The sequence below is a fragment of the Marmota marmota genome, unplaced genomic scaffold (genome assembly GCF_001458135.2).
Source record: "Marmota marmota marmota unplaced genomic scaffold, marMar, whole genome shotgun sequence".
NCBI lineage: Eukaryota > Metazoa > Chordata > Mammalia > Rodentia > Sciuridae > Marmota > Marmota marmota.
The window spans coordinates 17,226,025-17,237,263 of NW_026000082.1; the positions used below are offsets into that span (position 1 = coordinate 17,226,025).

General features: G+C 35.4%; 1 protein-coding gene across 4 annotated transcripts in view; it reads left to right on the top strand.

Annotated features, from left to right (window-relative positions):
* The first annotated feature begins 9,375 nt into the window (after positions 1 to 9,375).
* The window catches only part of LOC107141461 (putative selection and upkeep of intraepithelial T-cells protein 1 homolog), a 45,847-nt gene continuing 43,983 nt past the window's right edge, over positions 9,376 to 11,239 (top strand). For 2 of the 4 annotated variants that reach the window (XM_048815430.1, XM_048815429.1), the window contains exon 1: positions 9,377 to 9,676. The gene's annotated coding sequence lies outside the window, so the exon portion shown is untranslated. Of the gene's footprint in view, positions 9,677 to 11,239 lie in introns of all 4 variants that reach the window. The other 2 variants (XM_048815431.1, XM_048815432.1) reach the window with 2 other exon arrangements.

The following is an 11,239-nucleotide window of genomic DNA, read 5'->3' on the forward strand; positions in this document are numbered from 1 at the left end:
GACCTGTGTGGTCAATAAAGAGCAAAGGGGAAAATGAAATTGGCTTCCTCAATCAAATGTGAGGGCTTTTCATTCATATGATAGTTTGATTTTTGACTCAGCAGATAAATGTGATAGTTGTCAATGGGTACCTCAAAAACAAACAAAACCCAGCTTCCTAGGTGCCAGTGTTTCAGAGAAGAGGGAAAAATAGCTGATGGCAACAATGTTGTGCAAATACCACCCTGTGTACACGGGCAGTTCTAGCAGCCTGGGAAAGCACTTCTCTCTGCAGCACAGTGACAAGGAGAAGGTCCACAGAGGCTTTACTAGTGAGGAGGTGCAACCTTGTGAAGAGCAAGGAGCTTTCTCAGGAAGCATGAGGCAACGAGGACCTCCATCAGATTCATATGAGGAAGCCTTGCTAAGCAAGAGGACTTGAGCAAAACCTAGTAAGACTGATGAGTGAGGCAGAGAGAAAATTATGAAGGCTCCACATGCCAAGTTGATGAATTTAAGTTTTAACCTCTATGTAAGAGAATTGTAGCAGTCTAAGCAGTCACGTGCATAGGGGTTAAAAGCAGGGTCTAAGAAAGGGACCAACTAAGTCAAGATTCTGCCCTTGTCATTTAGCTGTATGAGTTTAGGAAAATTACTAAAACTTTGTGTTTCCATTTTTCATCTGTTACAGGGGATGATGATTTCTTTCTCATTGTATTTATTGTTGGAATTAATGGAGTAATAATATCTAAAGTCACCAGAATAATACCTGATAACTACTATACTATAAAGTATAAGTACTGTAAAGAACTCAAGGACTATAAGTATTAATTTTCTTACCACTTTTAATATTGTTGAAATTTAGCAATATTTAAGAGAGATGAAAATGGAGAGCCTTGGAATCAGACTCACACCCTGGCTTTACTACTTAACAGTTACCTCAAGTTATTTGTGTAATTTCTGTACCTCTGTTTACTATCCAGAAAATACATAAGAGTATATATTTCACATACCTAAATTCATTGAATATAAGTGTTTAAGTTTTTAAAAAGTGGAGCATAAAAATGCTCAAAAATGTTATTTTTAGCTATCGATAAAGAACTTATAGTCATGGCACAGTACATACAGATTTACATATTTGAAGTGCGATTCTGAAGGCTGAGGAAGGAATGGAGGCAGTAACATCACGTGGCAAACAGAATGAATATTTCCGCCCAAACAGGTGTTGCTGGGGAAGAAACGAAAAGATCACCACTTAAGAGAGAGAATAACTGTATATACTCCTGGATTAAATTGAGGGAATAGCAGAGAAGTATTTTCACATGACTTCTGAACTTCTTGGATGTGTAACTTGGTGGCTAAATTATGTCATTAGTCATGATAAGACCCTTGGGAAGAAAAGCAATTAAATTTTGAACAGGTCAACTTTTAGATTTCTATGCAATTGTTTTTATTTACCCTAGTGAATTAATTATGAAACACACATTATTCTCTGCTACAATTGTTAAGGTACATGACTTGGCTAAAGATTTTTAGGATTTTTAATATAGGAATTATAGCTTCTCTTCAAAATATGTTGCAGAATCTTGTAGTGTGTCCAGCATATATTAGATGTGCTGGCTGTCTCCTGTTTGCTTCCCCAGATACAATCTCCATTTTCTCCACCTTTCTCTGTTTCTCACAAAATGAAACTAAGGATTATAGCAATTGGCTCTCTTTTCAGTGGCTTCTGGTGAAATAATAAGCAGATTACAGGAATGAAAGAGGATGACTTTGGAATATTTGCTCTCTCAGACTTTTCTGCTGGGTTGCTGTGTGAGCTATTTGTCCAATCATTAAGCAAGCAAACAAACAAAACCAAACATTAAACAAACAAAAAATCCTACCCCGTAGCCCTCTCTGCCCATAAGTTTTGGTTACTGCTTCCTGCCTTTACTTCCTCAGGTGTACGGGTGATCACAATCTCTTTATGTTAGCTCCAGGGTCCTGCTTTGCTCCTCCAAACTTCTCTACATCTTATTTGTACATTTGTAAATAAGCTTTTTAATTAATATTCCAGGAACTTGAGCATGTCATCCATTTCTTGTTGAAACCCAGGCTGGTAACAGGAATTGATATTGAATGTAGCTCCTAGAAAGAGATTCCCAACATGTGCTTCTGAAATTGGGTTTCTCATGCACTGGGGGAAGGCACAGCTGACCCTACTGAAAGGAATGGAAAAAAAATCTATAGCATGCCACAGCACCAGATTTATTCAAATTATGAATATTGGTGGTATAGGATCAAGTGCAGGTGGTGAAGAAGGCACAAGGAAGGAAAGAAAATAACATGGTTGGTATGGTCCAAAAGTAATTATAAAGACTACAAAGTTCTCTACCTTCTTAGGACTGTCCTATAAGATGGACCTGATGAAAAGGAAAATTTAAAAGCAATGAATCCACAGTTGAGAACCAGGGGGTCTCCATCCTAATTCTGGAAAAGCTCATTTTTCTCGAATTATAAGAGATGGAAATAAGAATTGAATCCAAGGTCTAATTTTAAGGGTTTCATAATTGGAGTAATAATTAAATGCTCCATTTATAAAAAAGTCTCTTCAGCTAATTTAAAGACACTCTAAGGCAGCCTAAAATGCTGAGACCTGGGAAAAGGGGATTTGGGCACAGAGGGACAGGGCCATGCACAGGATTAACAATATGGATATCCTTGCATTTAGGATTTATTTAGCTATCACCCCTGAATGTTCAACTTATTATTTCAGGAGACTAGCTTAAGCTGAACTGGTGGCTAGCTATCATAAAGGAAATGTTATTTTATACTCAAGGGGTGGATACTGACTCTATCTATCATTGGATGTGAGTTCCCGACTGGTAGCACTTCATCGTGCACAGATATTCATACACATAAAAAATGCCTTTTCCTTTTCTTTTTTTTAATCACATGCAACATTGTCTCTGACCAGGAAATTCATTTTACAGCAAAGGAAGTGCACCAATGTGCTCAGGACCATGAGATTCACCAGTCTTACCATGTACCCATGACCTAGATATAGCTGATTTGACAGAATCTGATAAAGACTTAGGTGTAACACTAGCCCTAGAACATGTGGGATTCGCTTAAACTAGAGGATAACTGATTGTGACTTCTCTCTATAGCAGAATGCAAGGTCCTAGAAACCAAGGAGTAGATATGGAAGATGATCCTCTCATTATGTGACCTTATAACCTACTTAAAAAATGTTTACTTCCCCTCTTATAGTCTTCAATTCAGTGTGTTTGGAGGTCCCAGGATCTCACAGAGGAAGGTTTTCACTATATGACACAATTATGAATGAGATGAATTAGAAGCTGAGACTTTCCCCTAACCACCTGGAGCTTCTCACACCACTTAACCAAGAATCAGAAAAGTGCATCACTGCAGGACTGGAGAGACTGATCCAGGGTTAGAGGTGACTTGACCAATACTCCTGGTCCTTAGAGACCTGAAGTTACCCAATAAGAGTAGCGAAATCAAGGGCTCAGATCCATAGAAATAAATCTCTGAAGGACCCTACTAGGTTAAGAACCTAGCTAAGGTGCTGATTAAAGGCAAGTATTACACAGAGCAAGCAATGGAGGAAGAAGGTACAACTACCATGTTTATATTTTTGCAACGAGTTGACTTAATAATAACTATGTTCTGTATTTTTAATCATAAAATTTTTGCCTATTTTTCTTCCAAGATACTTCACAGGTGTGACATTGCTGATGACAGACTATGTTTCATGCAGGAAGTGTGACCAAATTAATATTACCTATTAATTACAGGATATGGTACCTTATAGGATTGAAGTTTCCCCATAGTAATTATGCAAACATATTCCACAGCTGAAGGACAAGACTAGACTGAGGACAAAACTCTTGCTAAGAGGCAAAGATTACTGAGGTGCTCATCTTACTTTGTCTATCTACATCTACTCTGCAGTTCTCCAAAGATAATTTTAAAAACAATTTTTTAAAAAGCCAAATATATATTGTACCTTTATTTTATTTATTTATATATGGTGCTTAGAATCAAACGCAGTGCCTCACACATGCTAGGCAAGTGCTCTATCATTGAACCAAAACCCCAGCCCCAAGCATTGATCTTAATATAGAAAATATTGTCCTTTGGAATATTGCTATAATGAACCCCAAATGTTTACCATGCACTTCTGGTATCCCTTCATATAAGATTTTATACCTGGTCAACTTACTTTAAAATTATGTATGAAACACTTGAGAGTCTTTTGTGGGGAATACCACTGGTATTTTAAAACATTCTCCCAGATGATTTCATTTACTACTGAAGTTGAAAACTATCTTTTTATGGGTAATGGATATTTCTGATTTGCCCTTAAGATTTTTCAGGGCTTTTATGAGAGGGAGAGTAACAGTGTTTTTTCAACTGGGTCTTTAGAAATTAATTTAAAATTCTGTTTTTTCTAATGTTCTCTGAATATGATTATGCTTTAATTATGTGTGGAACTGCAGTGTTATGAAAATACATACTTCATCTTGCAAATGAGAAGTGGTTTCATGTGTTGTTATCTCCACCTATTATATAAGTCAATGAGAATACATTCTTTCACTGTTTACCTAGTCAGAGATGGGAAAACCCAACAAAGTAAGAGCATTTACATGAACTTCAAAAGTTTTTTTTTCCCCATCCAGCCCCTATGTATAATTTTTAAAATTAGTGCATACGGATATGTGTGTGTGTGTGTGTGTGTGTGTGTGTGTGTGTATATATATATATATATATATATGTTAAATTAACTGTTGATATATTCATATATATGGAAAGTTTGGACAATTTCATTTTACCATTTCTCCCTCCTTGATCTCTTCTATTTTCATGAAATTCTACCCATTTTTCTTTTTTCTTTCTTTTTTCCCACTTATTGTGGTCTAGTTTTTCCATGTGAGAGAAAACATTTGACCCTTGAACATTCTTGGGTCTGGCTTATCTCACTTAGAATGCTATTCTCCAGTTCTATTTTTTATCAGCAAATGCCATAATTTTATTCCTCTTTATATCTGAGTAAAACTCCATTGTGTGTGTGTGTGTATGTGTGTGTGTATATATGTATGTATGTATATGTATAGATAGATAGATAGATAGATAGATAGATAGATAGATAGATAGATATATCTTTCCTAAGAATCTCTCTTTCATAGCCTCTAGTCTTACTTATTCTTGGGGGCTAACACAAGAGTATATCTTAAGTTAAATTTAACTATTATTTTTCTTTTAAATTCCCAGGAATGGCCGTGTTTTGGTTTTAACTGTTTTTGCTAGGTGTTTAAGATGAAGCAGGTCAAACTGACTTTTGTTTCTATATATTGTTAAGAGTCAGTTGAACCAACAATAAAAATTAAAAAATAAAAATAAAAATAAAGGGTCAGTTGAGTTCTCATTGGAGTCACTTGTAGGGGAACTTGAGAACAGATTCTTAGCTTTGCAAGTGCCATTTGCACAAGGATGGATCAGCACCTCCCTGACCATGTGACTTTCCTTGGAAGCATCAGAGATGTCTCCCTTTTTCAATGACCCTTCTCTTTATAGGAAGTGCACCAATTGGCTTTCTGTTCTCTGATGGTCTCATTAATCTCCATTGGATGTTATGTGGCCCAGAGTTACAAAGCTCTTTAGAAGTTCCCTGTTGCCTGGGTTTAGACTGACTCAGAAGGCAAGAGCCAAATATTGGCTTTCTTGGCCCTTTTAACTTAAATTTAAACATCTAGTAAGTCAGTCTCACCAGTCTTAATTTGATTACTAGGTTTTAACTTTAATGTGTATAACCTTACAGTCTTTTACCCCTTTTATTAATTGGGGTCTGTACTATTATATCTGTCCTGTAGGTGATGGCTTATTATCTTATATTAACCCAGGTTGTGCATTCTTGAAGCAATACCTCTGCAAAACATTAACAGGCAACATTTAGACAGTTTATAAGAAAAATACAAAATAAAATTAACAAGAGTAAAAACAGTAGAACATCAGCTTGATATAATGTTCCTTTAAACCTTCTACCTTAAAAACTTGTATACCTTGAAAATATAAACATATTTAATATACAAAGAAGAGTAATAGCATATGACACTGATGTTTTTATATTAACCAAGTTTAGCTCTGAAAGAAAAATTTAGACTTTGTAAGATAGTACACTACTTCAAAATAACAGTTGTTATTTAACAGTTGTAAAAACCTTAATTTTTTCAAGATTATTTACTCTAAAAAATAAAACTTAACAGACACCATGTCAGTAAATTAATGTCTTAAGAAATCTTTGCCATTTTAACACATAGATTAGACTTTGGCTTATATCAGTATATTAACATTTGACCTTAGGGGAAAACTTTTATTAGCTTTGACTGGTTGTTTCATCATAGACACACACACACACACACACACACACTTATATATAATATAAAAAATATAATATATATATATATATATATATATATATATATATATATTACATACAAACATATTGAAATTTGTCCTTTACTTACACATACCATCTTTATCATTTAAACTTTCTTGTTTATTTCATCTCATAGACTTTCTTACCCAGAAACACTTTCTTTTCCCTCTATTGAATATAGTTTTCATGCCTAAAACCTTCTAATTTCTCTTTCCTTCCTTTTAACCCCCTTTTTGTTCACATTCTGAAACAACCCTTGTAAATTTCTGAATTTAGGAAAATTATTCCATTTTAATAAGAAATATTTTGTTATGTACAGGACATAGTTAATCACATCTGTTTACCATTTCATGAAAACATAAAAAATGTTTAAGTATATAGAATTAAATCCGTTGGGACTTTAAACTCTTAGTAACCTTATCTTCAGTGATGACAAAGCAAATTTAACACCCCCCGCTTTTTTACTTACAAATTTATGAAAACACTGATAATGTTACCAATGGAATTCAAGGAGTTAAGAATACTTGATGGTATGTTTAACAGTTAGCATTTTCACTTTGTAAATTAATCATATGTCTAACAAATAAATTTATGAGTAATCCCATGTCAAATATATTTTACTTATTTTTACCAAGATATCAGAGAAATGTATTGAACAGTATTAGCCATTTTTTCCTTGTTGAAGAACAGTCCTAGAACCAAGGGGTATTAGACATTTCATAGACATCAACATTTAATTAGTTCTTTGACCACCTAAAGAGACTTGTGAGTTAATTTTAAAGACATCTTTACTTTCATCTGTTTACCCAATTTAAATTGAACCTTCTTAAATCATATTAATTAAAGGTATTTTGGTTTATATTTTTTAAAATATGAACACTTATTATATATCTGCCAATTTTTACATCATGTACATAATATATGGATGCATGCACATATAGAGATTCAACATATAATGCAAGTGTGCACACATAACACAAAAGCAAAGGCCTTATAGTTTTTTGTAGGTGAATCTCCATTGCTATGTTACAGATGTTTAAAAACTCCATAGTTGAATAAAAAATAGGACTGATCAGAAAAATATTAACCTAGGTGCATAGGACCCAAATCATGAGCTCAAAAAATATGGAATCTGAGGGGAAAAAACAGAGTCCTAGAAAAAAATGACACAGCCAATAACTATTTAAGTGAAATACCGTACAATTTACTTTTTGGTTTAGTCAAGTTTGAGTTCAGGTAAAGACACTTTTTATTTATTTTCTCCCCCTTAAGCCTCAGACCAACATCCTAAAAACTTATGTTATCTCATTTAAAGTTATGGGATATTTTATGCAAAGGTTTGGGGCAAAGAAGGATATAAGAGCTTATAGCCAGGAGAGGACACTCCCTACATTTTTGCTCCTGTTCTTTCCCCACTATTGCTTCCATTTTAACTTCTTGCTTTTTCCTTTTGATCTTCTCTCTTGGAAGCTATCTCACCCAAACAACAGTGGGGCACCATGTCCCCACAAGGCAGTGGGCTAATACTGGTTAACAAAAGAACATGAAAGGAGGCAGAGGCTGTTTACCTGTTTGTACCTCCACAAATCACTGTGGAGGTACAATGCCCACAAGCATTGTGCAGGGCCCACATGGATCAAATATTCACTTTACAAGAAATCATAGATTCATAGCTAATAACTTGTCAAAAGATCTCTAATCTCATGTTTTACTTTTATATCCCGGGCTTTTAAAAGGTGTCATAAAATTTGTAGTTGAACCCTTTTATGTGATCTAGGTAAATTACCCATTACCCTGACTGCTTACCTGTTTTGAGCTCTGAGTTTCCTTATGGCCAGGGATCCCTGAAGCAAAAGCCATCCTGATTACCCCCACATTTGAGCACTAAAAACTGAAGGGCCTACCCCTCCAGCACTGTGGGTAGCTTGAGGGTGTGGAGAAACCCCTCCAGGAATGGATTCAGAGAACTGCAGCTATTTTATTGCGCAGAAAAAATAGCTTTCATAGTGGGTATGTGCCAATTTACATATAACAGTCATGGTAGGCCAGAGATGATACACAACATATCATATTACGGGAGTCCAGACAGCAAGAGTTAAGAAACTGCCATGCAGGCTGGCCATGTACCAACAGGAGAATAACTTCCTATCAAAAGAGCAAGGAAATTGTGCTTTTCAGTATTCTGACAGCACTTTATCCCCAAACATAGCATTCTGTTAGGACTTCTCTGCTGCACAGTGAGCAGGATAAGCATTCCTCCATGAGGGTCCAGAATCAGGCCTACCAACAGGTCACAGACTATCATAAGCTAACTTTTCCCCTCTGAACATTCTTGAATTAACACAGGAACTTTGGCGGGACACCTCATACTCAAACCACAACAGGAACTAAGATAATGATAAGATTTAGGGATTCTGAATCCACTGAAGTCTCATCCTAGAGCCATGCTCATCAGTAGATGACCTTCCTTATTATATATTTTACCAAATTTAAGTAGATATATCATACATATTTCTTAAATTTGCATTCTTCTTAATTTTTCCTTTTGTCTCCCTCTCTGCAGCTCACCTCTCTATTTCCTCCCATCTTCTCTCCCACTTCAGCCACACTTACCTACCTAAAGTCTTTTGCATTACTATCTTCTCTTATGTCTACAAAGTTAAGGTGCTTCCTCAGCCTAAAAAACTTTCTCTACCGCTTTGCTCAACTGGGTTTATCATTCACTTGGCTGCAAGGCTGTTCTCAGCCATTGTTAGCTCTCTGAAGCCTTCTTTGAGTGCCTAATCTGAATTTCAGTCCTCCTATTTGTGCTTTCATAGTTCCATTTCATTTGTCTCTATGTTCTGGTATAGCATTTAAAATCAATTATGATAGCTCTTTTGTTAAGCACAAATCATATGACATGTATAAATCAGATTTGTTTTACTTATCCCAGCTTGAGGCAAGTCGTGTTGATACCTGAGCGAGGCCAAGTTGTAACCACTAAGCTAAGCGCTCCACCCTCAGGTTGATGTAACCAGTCATCCCTGTGAAATTTCCCCTAGAAAGGAACTATCAGGCTAGCAGAAACACGCCCAGAGTTTGAAGCAAGAGAAGGGGCTTTGGTAGTTTGTTTACCTGGTCTCTGTATGACTCTGGAACATCTTACCTTGCCTGCAGAAAAACTGCTAAAACACTGTCAAGGCATTCAGGTGACTAAACTGGACTTCTTTCTGTAGGAACAACAGAGTTGACTTCGGATTACAGTCTCAAGTAAGTGAGGGGTTTTAGTAGGGTTTAGGATCATGGTTCTCTCTTCATAGTCTTCACTTATTCTATTCCTTCATCTTTTGTCTTCTTGGAGGGCTCCTGTCTTTAATTTCTATGTGCTTGACAGACCTGTAGACTAGTGAGATCTGTGAGGTCAGTAGGATATAAAGCATCGAGCAGTCTTCCTCACCTTAGGGGGAAAATGTTTCTCAAATTTTTTTAATGGATCAATTGAATGTAATTTCATCTCTTAGCAAATATTGGGCTCAATTTCTGGCGATGACTAGATAACAAGTAAACAGTATTCCTATACATGTTATTCCTTAGCCACATAATAGTGAGTCTGGTTTCCATTGTACAATATTCTTGTAACCAGAATAATTCTCCTTTAATGTAGCTAGTTGTGATTAACAGAAACAGAATCAGAAAGGAAAATCTCATGGTGAAATAAATGTTCATGATGAGTTTTTAAAATATTATATCTGAATTTTTTTTTACTTTCTGAAATAATCCAGCACAGTAAAAAAAAAATACTACATGTTCTCAAACATATGTGTAATTTTAAAAAGTTGATTTCATACAAGTAGATACCAGATTAGTGGTCACTAGAGTCTAGGTAAGGAAAGTGAAATGGGAAGAAAGGAAGGTTAGATAATAGGTACAAAAATACACTTAGATAGAAGGAATAAGTTCTAGTGTTCCACAGTACTATAAGGTCACTATATTTTACAACTCATGTATTTTTCTAAAGAACTAGCAGAGAGGAGTTTGAAGGTTCCTAAAGCAAAGAAAGGCTAAATGTTTAATAATAAGGAAATGTTAACTTCCCTGATTTGAGCATTACACATTGAATTATCACATTGTACCCCATAAATATATAGTTATTAGATGTAAATTTTTAAAATTTTAAAGAAAACTGAAAATATTGACACAAAATATTACATTAAAGCCTTCATAAAACTATTTTAATTCAGTTATCCTCAATAGTCAAGAATGATATGTTGAAAACACTTTGATTTTGCTTAAAATAAACACATAACAGAAGGAAGATGGGTTGAGCATTGTTTCCATGAATCATACTGAGTCAAAAATATGCATCTCTTCTTTGTGATCTGATTTATTTTCTAGCAGGTTGAATGTGATTTGTATTAACTTTATAGGAGGGGGTATTGGGTATTGAGCTCAAACACTGAGTTACATCCCAAACCCTAATTTGTGTGTGTGTGTGTGTGTGTGTGTGTGTGTTTTATTTAGATATGGGGTCTCTGAATTGCTTAGCACCTAGTCATTGCTGAGGCTGGCTTTTTTTTTAATTTTTATTGTTGGTTGTTCAAAACATTACATAGTTCTTGACATATCATATTTCACACTTTGATTCAAGTGGGTTATGAACTCCCATTTTTACCCCGTTTACAGATTGCAGAATCACATCGGTTACACATCCACTGTTTTACATATTGCCATACTAGTGTCTGTTGTATTCTGCTGCCTTTCCTATCCTCTACTATCCCCCCTCCCCTCCCCTCCCCTCTTCTCTCTCTACCCCATCTACTGTAATTCATTTCT